At 46.9% G+C, this 16316-nt stretch overlaps 1 protein-coding gene across 2 annotated transcripts in view; it reads left to right on the top strand.

The window, feature by feature from the left end:
• LOC133279591 (heme oxygenase 2-like) overlaps positions 1–16316 on the top strand; it is a 230566-nt gene that overhangs the window by 169659 nt on the left and 44591 nt on the right. The gene's annotated exons all lie outside the window — the stretch shown is intronic.

Raw genomic sequence — 16316 nt, 5'->3', positions numbered from 1 at the left:
GGATTACATCATTTTCCAGAAAGTTCCCCACATGTGTACAGAATTGTGGTGGTGGTCTCTGAGGGTCGTTTACTTCTTCCAACAATTTTCATCACTTCTGGCAGCCTCTGAAGCACGTGCAGTATGCTTATAACAGGTTAATTGGTTCGTTAACACCACAGACATAGTAATCCTCCTATCCTCCTACTTATCAGTTAGTTTAACTGCAGCCCATCCTGGACACCTGCCATTCCCAGATACTCCTTATCCTTCATCCTGTTCTTCTGGGGTGTTTTTCTTATATTCATTTTGTCCTAAGATCATAGGGCCTAAAATTGTGTCAACTACAATGGTTTATCTTGCGTGAGAATTCTCAGTTTGTTCTCTAACTCTATTTTTCTTTTTCCTATGTATCATGCACCTCAGTAATTTTTCTCTGGTACTCTTACAAAGCCACCAAACTTAACATTACTTAAAACTGATTATAAAGGTTTATATATTCCATTTTGTAATTTTGTGCACCACTCTTGTCTGAAGTTTCCCTTCCCCACGGTAGATGAGAGAAGGAGATGGGGAAATATTGCATTATGAGGAAACAGAAGATGATGATGTCAGGTGAGTCCTGTCTCACAATGTGGCACAGACCGTATTGGGTATTCAGGAGACCTTCCAGGTTAAAGGGGGTGATCTTTCTCCTCATCTGAAAAGAGGTGGGGGACTCCAACAGCTGATTAATCAAATATATATGTGCAGTAAATCTGTTTGATCAAAGTATACCAGCAGGGATGGGAAGGAGTAATCTGGCTAAATAATCAAATATATATGTGCAGTAAATCTGTTTGATCAAAGTATACCAGCAGGGATGGGAATGAGTAATCTGGCTAAAGCTGGCAGCAAGCAGTTGAGTCTCTACTATCAATTGCCCTTCAGAAATGCTTTGACCATTTGGCATTTGTGTTTGTGTCCTGCTGGCCAAGGCGAGCCAGTTTTCCATGGTTTCCTGGGCAGACTCATGTGATGGCAGCTTCTTGGTTTGAAAGATGACCCTAGAGGTGAACTATGCTCTAGGGAGCTGCCTCTCTTGCCTTTGCAGAATGCCCACTGGTTTAGGCAAGACTGTTGTCTTGGAGGTTAGTTTAAACAGTAAATTCACACACATGCTCTGAAAGTCGAGGCTTCAGACTTGGGAAGAGTGAGCAGCGTGCTTCCCAGAATACCTAGATATTCTGTGCTGGTTGACTTCTCTTTGACTTGAGACAGTTTCATGCTGCCTGGCTGCATGGCCACTGGTGGGTCTGGAATGTCTCTTGCAGCTATCTGTAGCAGACTAGTCAGAAAACCTGGTCAGTGTCATTTCCAAAGTGGACTGATCTTAGGCTGTAAACTCTCTGGGACTCTTGGGGAAGTCTTGGACCCTAATCTATCTTTTATGTATTTATTTTCACAGCATCCTCTGACTTTTGTCATTCTGGCAGTTCTGAGTCTGCACAGTCTTACTGAACAAAACAATGTATAAGATACTAATGATAATTTATAAGTAATGTCTTCTGACAGGTCAGGGGTGCATTCTGGGCAGCTACACTGGGTCTAGTGGAGAGCAATAGAGTCTGCGCCTGTACTAACTGAAAACCCAGGCAGAGAACTGGAGGGAGAGGAGTTGACACGGGCACCGTTCAGGATGGAATGGTGGGAGAGATCAGTCAGGGAGAGAGCCCAGTTAATGTAGGCTGTACAGCCCCAATGTAAGAGAGACCTGGGGAAAAGGGGGGGGTGTCTGCTGGGAGGATGGGCTGTGGGAAGGGTCTGGTCTGGCCGGAGGGATCCCGGTTGAGGGGAAAAGGGTGGCCACAGATGAAGCTCTTCTCTGTCAGGTCTATGGCAGGTATAGTGTGTGGGGTGACCTCCTAGCAAAGCCTTGTGCCACATGTGAATTGTCAGGAATTTGGGATAGTTTTCTTGCCTGGCTTTCACATCACTTTTCCCAAGCCACCTTTTTTGTGCAAGAGCCAGCTTTGTTATGTGAAAAGGCCAAGGTTGCCTTAAGTGGCATTCTAGTAAATGCTGTTACCCTCAGCGTACCGTGTATTTTTCTCTCAAGTACACACTTCACCCCTGAAAACACTTCAGCCCTACTCACCAATCTTAAGATGGGAAAATAAGTAAGATCCCTTCCCAGCTTTTTTACTCTCTTTTAGGAACGACTTGCATTTACAATCAAAGCTTTTGTAATCAATTATTACATCTTCAGTTAATGCGGTGTCACAGTTCAGTGGATGTAAATTGCAGCCATTCAAATAACACTGTGTCATAAAAAAACTGTTTAGTATGGTATGAAAAAACGGTGAATTTTAGGCACTGAATGTGTCTCCATCCTCCTGTCTTTGTCATCCTTAAAGCTTGCATGAGGGCAGTCTCTGCCTAATGCAGAACGATGACTTAATACCACATCTGTGCTGCCAAGGTTTGGGGGTAACTGCTTTGTGAGGGCTTGGCTTGGTGCTTCCTTGTTGCTGCCATTTACAAACTGAGATGTGTCCTGTAGTTCTGAAACTTTCCTCAGACGATGAGAAAAAGATTAAAAATCTTTTACGGCCTTGAAGACAACAAGGATGTTTCTGACAGGCACTGCAAATTCCCTGACAGAAATCATTCAATCCCCTGCTTCATTACTCCATAAGCAAAGGCAGCCTTCCCAGGCTAGCACATGATGTCAGTGATGACGTGTTGCCAGCTAGTTCTGTTTTTATATATTCATGTGTTTTCTTGCTTCCCAATGCAGGCTCATTTGTCTTGGAAAACGCATTGCTTTCATTTTTATTTCCAGTAGGTAGTAACGGCTATCAGAAATGTTTTGATACTTCTGCTTAACACTTCCAAGGCTGCAGAAGAAGCAAACCAAACCCAACTTTTCAACTAAGGTATTGATTTGCTTTTTAGGCTAAAGAAAGGAGCAGGTATGTTACTGGCATTGTACAAAGCTTGTCTTGCCAATATACACCGTGTGACCCCTGAGTGAGCTTCAGAACACACTGCTTATAAATTCACTGTGACAGCGAAATGATCAGCGGCACTGTGGGTCATCCTTTGCAGCTACCACCACGTTGATTTGTGTGCTGCCTGAAAACATAGCCTCTGTAGGTTTATTCTGAAAAGCTGTGCTGCAGATGTTTACGTACCTTCTCGCATCTTGCATCTGAAAAGAGAGCTTTTTTCTTACACAGGCACAGTTCCATGTGTACAGGTATTTCAGAAGATATTCCCTGCCTTAATGCCATGTCTTGAGTGGGTGTGTTCCATCACCATGGTCTCTGTTGTGGCCAAGCCCCATGGAGGGGCCGGTGTAAGTACAGCGTACAGGAATGCTGTAAAGCAGAGTTGTGACTTCTGCGGCTTCCCCTTCTACAAGATTACACTTGGAGTGCCATCTTTTAGGTATCAAAGGGATAAATCCAAGAGCAATCCTTCCTGTGCTTCTCCAAGGGGACTGGAGCTGCTCTGGAAGTGCCTTTCCAATGTGCCTGTATGGTTTTAGTATCATTCTGCATAAAATTCCTTTCAGAGGCATTGCATATATGCTGCTCATTGTGTAATGGAAGATGAAGCACATGGGAGAGGTGATGCAGCCTTGAGCAAAACCATGTTTGAGTCGCCATGCGCCTGAACAGGGGTTCAGAGGTACCAGCAGCGTTTCTCTGCTCAGGTTCCCTGCCTCTCCAGCTGCCCTGATGCAGTCTTGTAAGCTTAGGTGGCTCAGGAATGCTCTCTCCTCATGGATTTAAGTGGTTGCTGAGGGTTTATGTTCGTGCCTAAGCTCAGAATGCCTCCACTCTTGGGACCTGGGAGGCTCCAGAAGCCTGGCAGTGTCCCGTCGGAGTCCCCATCTCTTGGAAGGGCAGGCAGTCCACCTACAAAGCTCCAGAGCTCTGCTTTGTGTCCTCTGGCTGCTTTCTCCTTATAAAGCGCTGCCTGCTGCCGTGTCTTGTTCATCGAGCTGCTGCCATGAAGGGTGTACATTGCCCCCAAGGTGGGCATTTGCTGTTGGTCTGGCACAGATGAGCCTTCCCAGCACCCACACAGAGCTGAAGCCTTCCACAGGTGCCCTGAGAGAGACCCTTTGCCTGCGGGGGCAGCCTCTGGCAGCACGGGCACCTCATCCCGCACGGGGACACCCCACCCAGGAGAGCAGTAGGTGACCCACCCATGAGGGGAGGCCGCACCGTTGTCTGAGCACAGAGGGGAGCTGCCCTTGGTGATATAAGGAAAGCAAGTGCCTGGAAAATGTAGGGTTAAAATACTTTTAGCTTAACTTAGGTCTAAGATAGAGAACAATGTTTGTGTTGCAAGCCTGTGGTGTGATACCAGAATTTAGTAGTCTTGCTAACAAGAGTGAATTACTTCTTTCCATCCTTCTTATGACTGAATTATTTCTTACCATCCTTCTAATTATTAGTTAGATGGAAGACAGTGACTCCTGAACATCTGCCAGCTTAGGATATTCCGTGTCTGCCCATCCTGTTCTGCTTGCCATAAATTTTGTACAAAGGTCACACTGGTCTAAATCTTTGCCAGCAACCCAAAACTTACAGCTGGTTTCAGCTAATTTTGTGATTACTGGGACATCCCACTGTGCCAAAGGTGAAAAGTGCACCATGAGGAAGACTGCTTACTGCATCTTGAAGACCCCTACCCACGACCATCAGAGGCCACTGCACAAGCACCAAAACTGAGGAGACTTATCATAATAGTTCCTAAAGTAATTGTAATATCCCCACCGAACTCTCGGGAACCTAATGAATATGCATGTTTGTGTGCAATACATATCTGCTTGCTTAACCCCTCAGTGTGCAAGTTAGGAGGAGCGGTCCCCCTTACACCCTGCGCCCTAAGAAACATAACTGCTTTATAACTCTCTTTGAGTCGTAGAGTTTGATTCCATGCTTCAGTTTGGCACCCCAGATGGGACAATCTCTGTCTGGCTATGGGACCTGCTGAGGACGGGACTCTTCTGGGCACCCCGAAGATTTCTTGGGAGGACTCCCCCACTGAGATCACCGCAGGGGCAGACAAGGACCATCACTAGTGAATCATCAGGTATGTTTGAACCAGGTAAAGGGGATACCTGTAAGTCGTGAGGAGACGTCCTACGCGAGGTAAAGAGTGCAGGTGCTTGCCCCAAGGTTTTGGTGTATCAATACACAGGTGGTAGGTAAAGGCATATACCTGGCTGCTGGTATACACCCACAAGAAGCAGGGGGCATCTTGTGGTTTGGGTCCTATAAAACACAGGGAGTGTCTTGTGAAATGGTTTTGGGTCTTATTGGTATTTGACTTACTTTGTGGCTTGTTACAGTAATGATTTTCGTCTTGTGATTTTGGTATTGGCGGCAGGATGTTATAACTGTGTTATTGTTGTTTGGTTGGTTGAATTTTAGTCTCTGTCTCAATGTGTTGTAACTGTGTGGAGTGTGTCTGTGGGATCCTGTGTGTGTGTGTGTGAATGCGAGATTGATAATGGAAAATCAGCAGAACGGAGAGATCTTGAAAAAGAGTCCTTTAGGGTGCATTTTGGCACACTGGAAAGAACTGGGAGGGTTTCCTGTGGGCTCAGTAAACAAAACGGTAAAATACTGTAAACAATGGTGGGCTTCGTATACTTTGGTAGATCAGGAAAAATGGCCTAAAAATGGAACTCTGAACTATAATACATTGTTACAATTAATGTTGTTTTGAGGGGGCAAGTAAAATGGGATGAAATGATGTATGCAGATATGTTTTTCACTTGAGGAAACCACCCGGCGTGACGGACTGAATGCAAAATTAATAGAGCTCTGCCAGATTCCTTAATTTTGGCTTTAGAAAAGGACAGGGAAAACTAGAAAGCTAAGTTGGAGAGATGTTGTTCAGCCTGTGATAGTGGGGGAATGATGTTTAAGGTTAGGAAAAATTTAGAGTACTCAGGAAGATAGGTTGGGAAATTCTGCATCACAGGTAACCTCCAAGAGGAGGACCCTCTGCATCTATCAGATATTGATAAGGAGGAAGAGATTGCTGTCACTGGCAACAAGCAACAGATCCACATTCAGATTTAATAAAGGGTTAAAGCAGAAGTGCTGTTGCCGAGGCAGGCATCTGGAGCCTGGAGCCGCTGCAGAGCAGGGTGGGCAACTGTGAGGAAAAAGAAAGGGAAAACTAAGGTGGAAGTGAGAGGAGCTCGAGCAGCTCCTGTGTTTGAGTGTGGGAGGAGGGATGTTGGGCGGAGGTGGGGGAGTGGGGTCTTCTGTGGAACTGGGTCGGTGTGCGTGCTATGGGGAGCTTGGACGCTGGAAGTGAGACTGCCGGGGGGGGGGGGGGGGGGGGGGGGGGGAGGGGCAGTGCCATGGGGTGGCTCCGGCGGCTGAATTGGAACTGGAATAACAGGGACCTGGGGAATCTACCCTATCACATCCACCGGTTAAATTAAATGCCAGTCACTAGAGAAAATAAAGCGGAATTTTAGTGAATACAGGAGCAATTTATTTGGTGCTAAATCAGAGAGGAAAGAATTTGGCTATTGGCCACCAAGGGAAAGAAAAAAAAAAAAAAAAAAAAAAAAGAGGCTTTCTTCCTGAAACCTTTAAAGTACAAATTGGGAAAACAAATAGGAATGCATAAATTTTTATGCATGCCAAATTCTCAAAAATCTTTATTAGGGTGAGAAGCAACATTTAAAGAAGGCAAAATGGAATTTAGAGTTAAAAACAATCAATTGCAGTTTTTAGTTTATCTTTAATTCAGCAGAAAAGCAAACAGGAGGACCTCCCTGAAATAGAAGAAAACCTTAATCAGGTATATCTGGGAGTATGGGCATCTGAAGTTCCAGGTAAGGCGAAAAATGCTTTGCCTGTTAAAGTGAAAATAAAATAGGGGGATGCCTGCCCAATTAGAATAAAACAATATCCCTTAAAATTAGAAGATCAAAGGGAATCAAAAAATCAGTGATAAAAATATAGATTATTAACTGAATGTGAACTGGAATATAATACTCCTATCTGGACAGTAAAGAAATATGGTGGGAAAAGTTGCAGATTGGCTCAAGCTCTCAGAGCAATTAACAAAATTGCAGAGGATATTCGTCCAGTAGTAGCTAATTCGTGTGACTTACTGACTAAATTGAATAATAATCACAAATGGTTTGCTGTCTTGGATTTAAAGGAAGCTTTCTTTTGCTTACCATTGGCCAAAGAAAGCCAAAATTATTTGCTTTTGAATGGGAAAATCCTGACACAGGAAGGGAAACTCAGTTAACTTGGACGGTATTACCTAAAGGGTTTAAAAACAGTCTGACGATTTCTGGAAATCAGTTAGCACTGGAACTGCAAGCATGGAAGCCACCTACTCAGAGGGAGACTCTTTTACAGTATGTGGATGACTATTTAATTGCCGCAGAAACAAAGGAAGAATGTATCCAGTGCACGGTGGAATAATTAAATTTCCTGGGACTGAATGGTTATCGGGTATCCAAACAAAAGGCCCAACTAATCCAAACCCAAGTTTCCTACTTAGGATATGAAGTAACAGGAGAATAGAGAGAACTTGGAATTGTTAGAAAAGAAGCCATTTGCCAAACTCCATGACCATCGACCGTCAAGGAGCTCCGGATGTTCCTGGGAATGACTGGATGGTGCAGACTTTGGATCCATGATTATGGTGTTCTGGAACAATCGACAGAACCACTAACACACGGCTGCTTGGCCACTGTGGAGACTGTATATTCAAGCCAACCAGAGTTGAAAGAAAAACCTCTGGAAGATGCTGATTCTTGGTTTACTGATGGTAGTAGCTTTATGAAAAATGGTGAAGGAAAAGCAGGATATGCCATTACCACCACTTCACAGGTAAAAGAAGCTAAACCTTTACCTGTGAACACCTCTGCCCAGAAGGCAGAAATAATAGCATTAACGAGAGCCCTGGAATTGGCTGAAGATAAAAGGATTGTCCTGGGTTCAGCAGTTGCAGTCATGTTTCTCCTTCGTGGTAGCTGGTGCAGTGCTGTGTTTTGACTTCCAGCCTGGGAACAGTGTTGGTGAAACCGATGTTTTCTGTTGTTGCTAAGTGATCTTTACCCTGACCAAGGACTTTGTGAGGCTCATGCTCTGCCAGGGAGGAGGGGAAGCTGTGAGGAAGCAGAGACAGGGCGCCTGACCCAGCCTAGCCAAAGAGGTATTCCATACCACAGCATGTCATGCCCGGGGTCGGGGGGTAACTGGGAGTTACCCAGAAGGACACGGGCTTCCGGGTGGGACACGTTTCTTGGCCAGTGGTATCGTATTCTCTTCCCTTGTTATTTTCTCTTATCATTGTTGTCGTTGGTAGTAGCGGTGGTGATTTGTGTTGTACATTGGTTGCTGGACTGTTCTTGTCTCAACCCGTGGGAGTTGCACTCTTCCGATCCTCCTCCCCGTTCCTCCGGGAGCAGGGAAGGGGAGAGCCCCGGGCGGGGGGGGCTGCTGTCAGCCCGGCACCACACACTGGGAGTGAGTGAACAAGTTGCCTGACTGGGTTTAAACCATGACAAGGATAAATATTTGGACTGATTCTAAATACGCATTTGGTGTGGTCCATGCACATGGTGCTATCTGGAAAGGACGAGGACTTTTGAACACACAAGGGAAACAGATTAAACATGCTACAGAAATTCTACAATTACTGGAAGCTGTTCAGCTACCTGAAGAAGTAGCTATATGTACTGTAGATGACATCAACAAGGTGACTCAGATCAGGAAACTGGAAATTATTTGGCCGATTTTGAGCATCTGAACAATCAATGTCCTTAAATCATGTCCTTAATCCCTGATGGCAAACTAACAATTGAAAAATCTAAACCTAGGTGTTCAAAAAAGGATAGAAAATTGATTCTAGATTTAAAAGGACAGGAAAATAAAGAGGGTGGGGTTCAGATACCTGATGGGCAAATTGTAATCCCCTAAAACCAACTCTGGAAGTTAGTTCAGGAGGAACATAATAAAACTCATTGGGTTAGTAACTCTTTGTATAAATACTTGAACAAATTGTAGGAAGAAATCTATATACTATAGTAAAATTAGTGACAAAACAGTGTCAGCTATGTCTTAAGAATTATCCTAAGACTGAAAATAGAAATCAAACTGGGACAACTGGGAGAGGAAGTTATCCAGGACAGGAGTGGCAAACAGATTTTTCTGAATTACCAAAAAAAGGGGGTTATCAATGTTTGTTGGTGTTAACAGATACTTTTTCAGGCTGGCCAGAAGCATTGCCTTGTAGGATAAATAATGCAAGACAAGTGATTAAAACATTATTAAATGAAATAATACCTCATTTTGGAGTACCAGGGGCAATTTCTTCTGACCTGGGTTCACACTTCAGTGCAAAGTTGTTACAAGAAATTAGCAAAAAATAAGAAATTCATTTGCAACTACATGTTTCATACAGGCTTCAGGCCAGTGGGCAAGTAGAAAAGATGAACTGTCTGATCTAACAACAGACTAGTAAAATATGTGAGGAAATGAATTTACATTGGTACCAAGTGTTACCACTGGCTCTATTAAGAATTCAAACTAAACCTTGGTTGAAAGAAGAGGTTGGCCCATTTGAGATTTTGTATGGAAGACCGTATCAGTCCCAGTTTAAAGGAGAAAGTCTTCAGGAAGTGGGAGAAGGCTATCTCCGACAGTTTCTGATCAATCTGGGAAAACAATTGGAGGAGTTAAATAAGAGAATAGTAGAGACAAGAGCAAGAAGTTTGGATTATCCGATTCACCCTTTCAGATCTGGAGACTGGGTTTATGTTAAGAATTTTTCAGGAGATCCTCTACAGGAGAAGTGGAGTGGACAGTACCAGATAACATTGACCACCTTCACCAGTTGCTGAGGTGAGTGAATTGCTGAGGTGAGTATCTGGAGAGAGAACGCCTTCAACACCTGAGCGGGGCGGGGGGAGATCAGTGTCCAGGAGCCTCAACTCGGAGCGACCGAGGGAGCCTCAAGTCTTCGACAGGACCTGCCCTGGAGCCGGCAGCTCAGCTGACGAGAGCGAGCAGCTGACTCACAGGGGGCGGAGCCAGGAGGAGCTGCGCCAGCCCTGACTGGGTAAAAACCTGCCCCAGGAAGGGTGAGCTACCAGGAGTGCGGCGCAGCAGTTTGCGCGCCAGTTCGAGCGGGATGGTGAGCACTCGTTGTATGACCAGGGCCCGGTCCGGGAGCTCTGCTCTGGCTGCCCCAGCGGTGGCAGCGTAGGCACCCAGACAGAGCTGATGAGAGGGGAGGCTGCAGTGCAGAGCTCGGGGTGTAGAGAGTGCCTGCACCGGTCTTCTGAGGGAATAGTGCACAATGGGCAGGGCTGCGCTCGGTGCTCCCTGGTGGAGGTCCTCCTGCAGGAGGTGGCTGAGCTGTGGGATGCTATTAATAGACTGCAAGATGTCAGGGAACCTGAGAGTAAGCAGGAATGCTTGCTCCAGGCCCAAACTGTGCAGGGGCCTCAAGCTTCCCTTCTAGCTCATGAAGGAGGCCGTTAACCCGGGAAGCTGGGAATTAGTGACAAAAAAAAAAACAAACAACAAACGAAAAAAGGAGGCAAAGGACAATTAAAAGCAAGGGGCTTCCTCCTAAATCTGCTGTCCCCAGGCAGAACCGCTTTGCTGTCCTGCAGGGGGCTAATGAGGAAACACACTCGAGCCAGAAACAGCCGGCTGATGCACTGGTAAAGAAGATCGCTACTGGTGCTGCCAGGAAAAAGCGGTGGGTCGTAGTAGTAGGGGACTCTACTTCGAAAGGGACAGAAGCACTGGTCTGTCGACCTGACCCCGTTTTGAGGGAGGTGTGTTGCCTACCAGGGGCACGGATCAGGGATGTGGCAGAGAGGCTGCCTGCTCTAGTAAGTCCCACAGACTATTACCCACTTCTGGTGATACATGTGGGTGCTAGGGATATAGAAAGTAGTAGCCTGGGGAACATAAAGAAGGACTACAGAGCCCTGGGAGAGGTGGTTAGGGGCTCTGGAGCTCAGATAGTCTTTGTCAATTCTCCAGGGTACAGGGGAGGACCTAAAAAAAGCTAGGAGGATTGGCCAGGTTAATAAATGGTTAAAAGGGTGGTGTCATAGTCAGGGGTTTGGGTGTCTTGAACACGGGACCCAAGCTTGTAGGCCGGGTCTAGTGGGGGCTGGTGGAGCTGGTCTGATGAAGATGGGAAAGAGCAGTTTTGGGAGGAGGCTTGCCAGACTGGTCAAGGAGGCTTTAAACTAGATGTGTTGGGGGAGGGGGGCATCATTCCATCCCAACACACCCAGTCAGTTGCCAGCACCTATAATAAATGCTCAGAGCAATGTAGATATATTCCAGCCACGCCAGCCTATGACCTGGCTTCATTTGGAGCTCGGCTCAGATGCCTCTATACAAATGCCTGTAGCATGGGGAACAAATAAGAGGAATTAGAGATGTTTGCACATCTACAGGGGTATGATATAATAGGCACTGCAGAAACACGGTGGGATGGCTCCTATGACTGCAGTGTTGGAATGGAAGGTTACAGGCTTTTTAGAAAAGACAGGCCTGGCAGCTGGGGAGGGAGAGCTGCCCTTTATGTTAGGGATAGGCTGGAGAGTATGGAACTGTGTCTGGGGACAGGTGAGCAGTCCACAGAGAGTTTTTGGGTCAGGGTTAAAGGGAATATAGCTATGGGAGACATTATTGTGGGGATCTGTTACAGACCGCCTGATCAAGGAGAACCTGCAGATGAAGCACTCCATAGGCAGATAGGAAAAGCCTCACGCTCACAGGCCCTTGTTCTCATGGGTGACTTCAACCACCCTGACATCTGTTGGAATGTACGGCAACAAGCAATCCAGGAGGTTCTTCGATTGTGTGGAAGACAACTTCCTTCTGCAAGTAATAGAGGAGCCGACAAGGAGAGGTGCCATGCTTGACCTCGTGTTCACCAACAGGGAAGGGCTCATTGGAAATGTGACGCTCCAGGGCAGCCTTGGATGCAGCGATCATGAGATGGTCGAATTCGAGATCCTCAGGACAGTGAGAGGAGCGTGCAGCAAGCTCACTGTGCTGGACTTAAACAGAGCAGACTTTGGCCTCCTTAGGAACCTGCTTAGTAAGGTTCCATGTGATATAGCCCTAGAGGGCAGAGGGGCCCAAGACTCTTGGTTGATATTCAAGGATCACCTGTTACAAGCTCAGGAGTGTTGCATCCCAACTAAAAAGAAGTGCAGCAGGAGGGCCAGGAGACCTCCTTGGGTGGATAAGGAGCTGCTGAGGAAAATTCAAAGAAAAAAGAGGCTTATAAAAAGTGGAAGCAAGGACAGGGATGTTGTCCGGGAAGCTAGGGACCAGGTTAGGAAAGCTAAGGCCCAGTTAGAATTAAACTTGGCTAGGGGTATTAAGGATAACAGGAAGGGATTCTACAGGTACATAACAAATAAAAAACAGACTAGGGAGAACATAGGCCCCCTCAGGAAGCTCTCAGGAGAACTGGCTACACAGGATTTGGAGAAGACTGAGGTTCTGAATGATTTCTTTGCCTCGGTCTTCACTGGCAAAGGCTCTGACCACACCACCCAAGTCTTGGAAGGCAGATGCAGGGACTGTGAGGATGAAGACCTTGGGTACACTGTAAGAGAGTATCTGGTTCGAGACCATCTTAAAAATCTGAACGTGCACAAGTCCATGGGTCCTGATGAAATCCATCCGCGGGTCCTGAAGGAGCTGGCGAATGAAGTTGCTAAGCCACTGGCCATCATATTTGAGAAATCATGGCAGTCAAGTGAAGTTCCCAATGACTGGAAAAAGGGAAATATAGCCCCCATTTTCAAGAAGGAGAAAATGGATGACCCGCAGAATTACAGAGCAGTCAGTCTCACCTCCGTGCCTGGCAGAATCTTGGAGCAGATTCTCCTGGATGGCATGCTAAGGCACATGAAAATCAACAAGGTGCTTGGTGACAGCCAGCATGGCTTCACTAAGGGGAAATTCTGCCTGACCAACTTGGTGGCTTTCTATGATGGGGCTACAGAACTCAGGGACAGAGCAGTTGATGTCATCTACCTGGACTTGTGTAAAGCGTTCAACACTGTCCCACACAACATCCTTGTCTCTAAACTGGAGAGACATCAATTTGATGGATGGACCACTCGGTGGATAAAGAACTGGCTGGATGGCCGCACACAAAGAGTTGTGGTCAATGGCTCAGTGTCCAGCTCGAGACCAGTAATGAGTGGTGTCCCTCAGGGATTGGTGTTGAGACCGACCTTCTTCAATATCTTTGTCGGTGACATGAACAGTGGGACTGAGTGCGCCCTCAGCAAGTTTGCCGATGACACCAAGCTGTGTGGTTCAGTTGATAAGCTGGAGGGAAGGAATGCCATCCAAACGGTCCTCAACATGCTTGTGAGGTGGGCTGATGCCAACCTTATGAAGTTTAACCATAACAACTGCAAAGTCCTACACCTGGGTCGGAGCAATCAGAGGCACAGCTACAGGCTGGGCAAAGAAGAGATTCAGAGCAGCCCTGCAGAGAAGGACTTGGGGGTGTTGGTTGATGAGAAAATGAACATGAGCTGGCTTCAGTGTGTGCTTGCAGCCCAGAAAGCCAACCGTATCCTGGGCTGCATCAAAAGGAGCGTGACCAGCAGGTCAAAGGAGGTGATCCTGCCCCTTTCCTCTGCTCTTGTGAGACCTCACCTGGAGTATTGTTTACAGTTCTGGTGTCCTCAACATAAAAAGGACAGGGAACTGTTGAAACAAATCCAGAGAAGGGCCACGAGGGTGATCAGGAGACTGGAGCACCTCCTGTATGAAGACAGGCTGAGAAAGTTGGGGCTGTTGAGCCTGGAGAAGAGAAGGCTGTGTGGAGACCTCATAGCAGCCTTCCAGTATCTGAAGGGGGGCCTATAGGGATGCTGGGGAGGGACTCTTCATTAGAGACTGTAGTGATAGGACAAGGGGTAACGGGTTAAAACTCAAACAGGGGAAGTTTAGATTGGATATAAGGAGGAAATTCTTTCCTGTTAGGGTGGTGAGGCACTGGAATAGGTTGCCCAGGGAGGCTGTGAATGCTCCATCCCTGGCAGTGTTCAAGACCAGGTTGGACAAGGCCTTGGGTGATACGGTTTAGTGTGAGGTGTCCCTGCGCATGGCAGGGGGGTTGGAACTTGATGATCTTAAGGTCCTTTCCAACCCTAACTATTCTGATTCTATGATTCTATCCGTGTCTCCTGGCGCCGCAATAAAGAATACCTGCTTGTCAGCTTGAAAACTTTGTTGGCAAGTCTGTTCCTGGAGTTTTCTCTAAATCAAACTGAAGCAAAGAAGCAGAACCTGCCCAGGCTGAGCCAGGTGCCGGTCATGGGCCCAGGGGAACAGCATGCCTGCCTCACAGCACAGCCAGCCTCTGGCCAGAACAATTGCACAAGTCCTGATGGCATCCTGGCTTCCTGTGCAGCTGGCTTCAAGTCAGGCACTCCTCAAGAAATGCAGATTCCAAAATTAAACTGGAGAAACTGGATCCAATTTATCTTACACTTTCAGACAGGCAGAGTCCTGCAGGTAGGGTGTGCTGCCTCTGCATGCTGCCAGGCCTGCAGCCACTGGCACAGAGGAGCAGGTGAAAGCAGAACTGCAAAGAGCACTTCAGCACCACCCTGCAGACAGCAAGAGGCCTGGAGATGGCTTGACATTACATCCAACACAAAGGAAGCCACCAGATCAAGCCTCAGACATGACTAGTTAACAGCCGCAGCAATGGCTCAAGGCTCCCAATGGCCAGACATAAACAGTGTGACTCCAGAGATCATCATTCTACAAGACGCATCTGCTAAGTCACTTGACAGAGCCTCTGCACCCATGTCTGGCAACACACTCATGCTTAGCAGCACTCACCACCACTGCGACTTTGCTCTCCATGCCATGGGGCATCTGCTGGGCTCTCAGAAGCCTTTACCCAAACCTGTAACTACTGTTGTAGAAGCACAACTCAGAGCAGTGAATTACTGTTCCAGCAGCAGTGTCTGCTGCTGGAAGAAGGAGTTAGCACACAAGGAATTCGGTGCAGTCAGACTGGTATCACCCACAACTACTTTTGCAGATGCTCCATCTGACATGGTAACCCCTACAGTGATAGGCAGGACAGTGACAGCACCAGTCCCTTCAGCCCAAGGTGAGGACACTACATAAACAGGACAATATGGAAGCTGAGATTTTTCCCAGTACCATCCAGCATAGACATGATGAGCCATGAATTCAGGAGACAAGTCAGAACAAATCAAACCCCTGTCCTTTTCAGTACTACGGTATCACACGAGAACTCAGAGGAAGGGAAGTAAGAATCACTGCATCTCTTACCATTACACATCCCTTTTATTCAGAAACTGGTAGCTGAAAGCCAACAACATGGTCACTCCTCAGGGCCCTCATTTCTTGTGGTTTTGCTCCCCTGCAAGAGGCAGTGTCCAACTCACCAAGCAGGTGGCTCGAGCAGCTGCCCACTTCCACTGCAGAGGCTGGAATGACATTTCATTTGCTTCATGAGCAATGCTCATCAAGACCTGGCTGAAGTTTAGCGTAAACACATACCTTTCCGGTGCTCTACCAGAAGCCTCCTGGGAGGAATCCAACAGCTACAGGAGCTGGGATAGTGGGGCTACAAATTGGAGACAAGGCTTAGTACAAAACACCTCAGCACTCCAAACATTTCTTTCCCAATAACAGTGTTCAAACCCTCAGAGAAAACATCCCTGTTTCATCTAGCCAGCAGTTAGTTTGCCCCAGACACATTTCCACAGCAAGTTTCATGCTCAAGATGCACAGCCATTCTTCTCAGGGTAGGAAGACACTTAATCCCAACAATCCAGTACCTTTGGAACAAAGCAGACACTGCTGGGGCAGGGAAGCAGGACTGAAGGCCTGGCTTTGCTCTGGCACCCTGTCGAGAAGCTCAGTAATTTGCAAACACCCAGGTGGTACAAGTTCAAGTTTGCTGTTCAACCAGTTTACAACTTCAGGCTATTTCCCCACATGCAGAACTTGCATCCTTGCTTTAACAAGCAGCAGCAGAATGTGGCTGCAGATAGCCAATCTTCACTGCAGTGGAGACAAACCCCAGAAGCCCAGACCTAGCAGCTTGAAGAGCCTCACAAAGGTAACCTGGCACTCACATCAGAAGAGCTTCAGACCTTCTCCCTCCTCAAATGGGGATGTTTTGGTGCTGGAAATGGGGCCTCACAGAATAATTTTTACACTGCCTGATCCCAGGGAGGTTCAAGACTTCACCTGAACATAGCCTACATCTAGGTAATAATTCAAGTCTAAGGCACT

Source organism: Pezoporus flaviventris, unplaced genomic scaffold (genome assembly GCF_033815535.1).
Source record: "Pezoporus flaviventris isolate CSIRO_AGI_PZ_B2104156 unplaced genomic scaffold, CSIRO_AGI_Pfla_v1 ptg000078l, whole genome shotgun sequence".
Lineage (NCBI taxonomy): Eukaryota > Metazoa > Chordata > Aves > Psittaciformes > Psittacidae > Pezoporus > Pezoporus flaviventris.
Note: the sequence above shows the minus strand (reverse complement) of the source record. Positions and strands in the feature narration are given on the sequence as shown.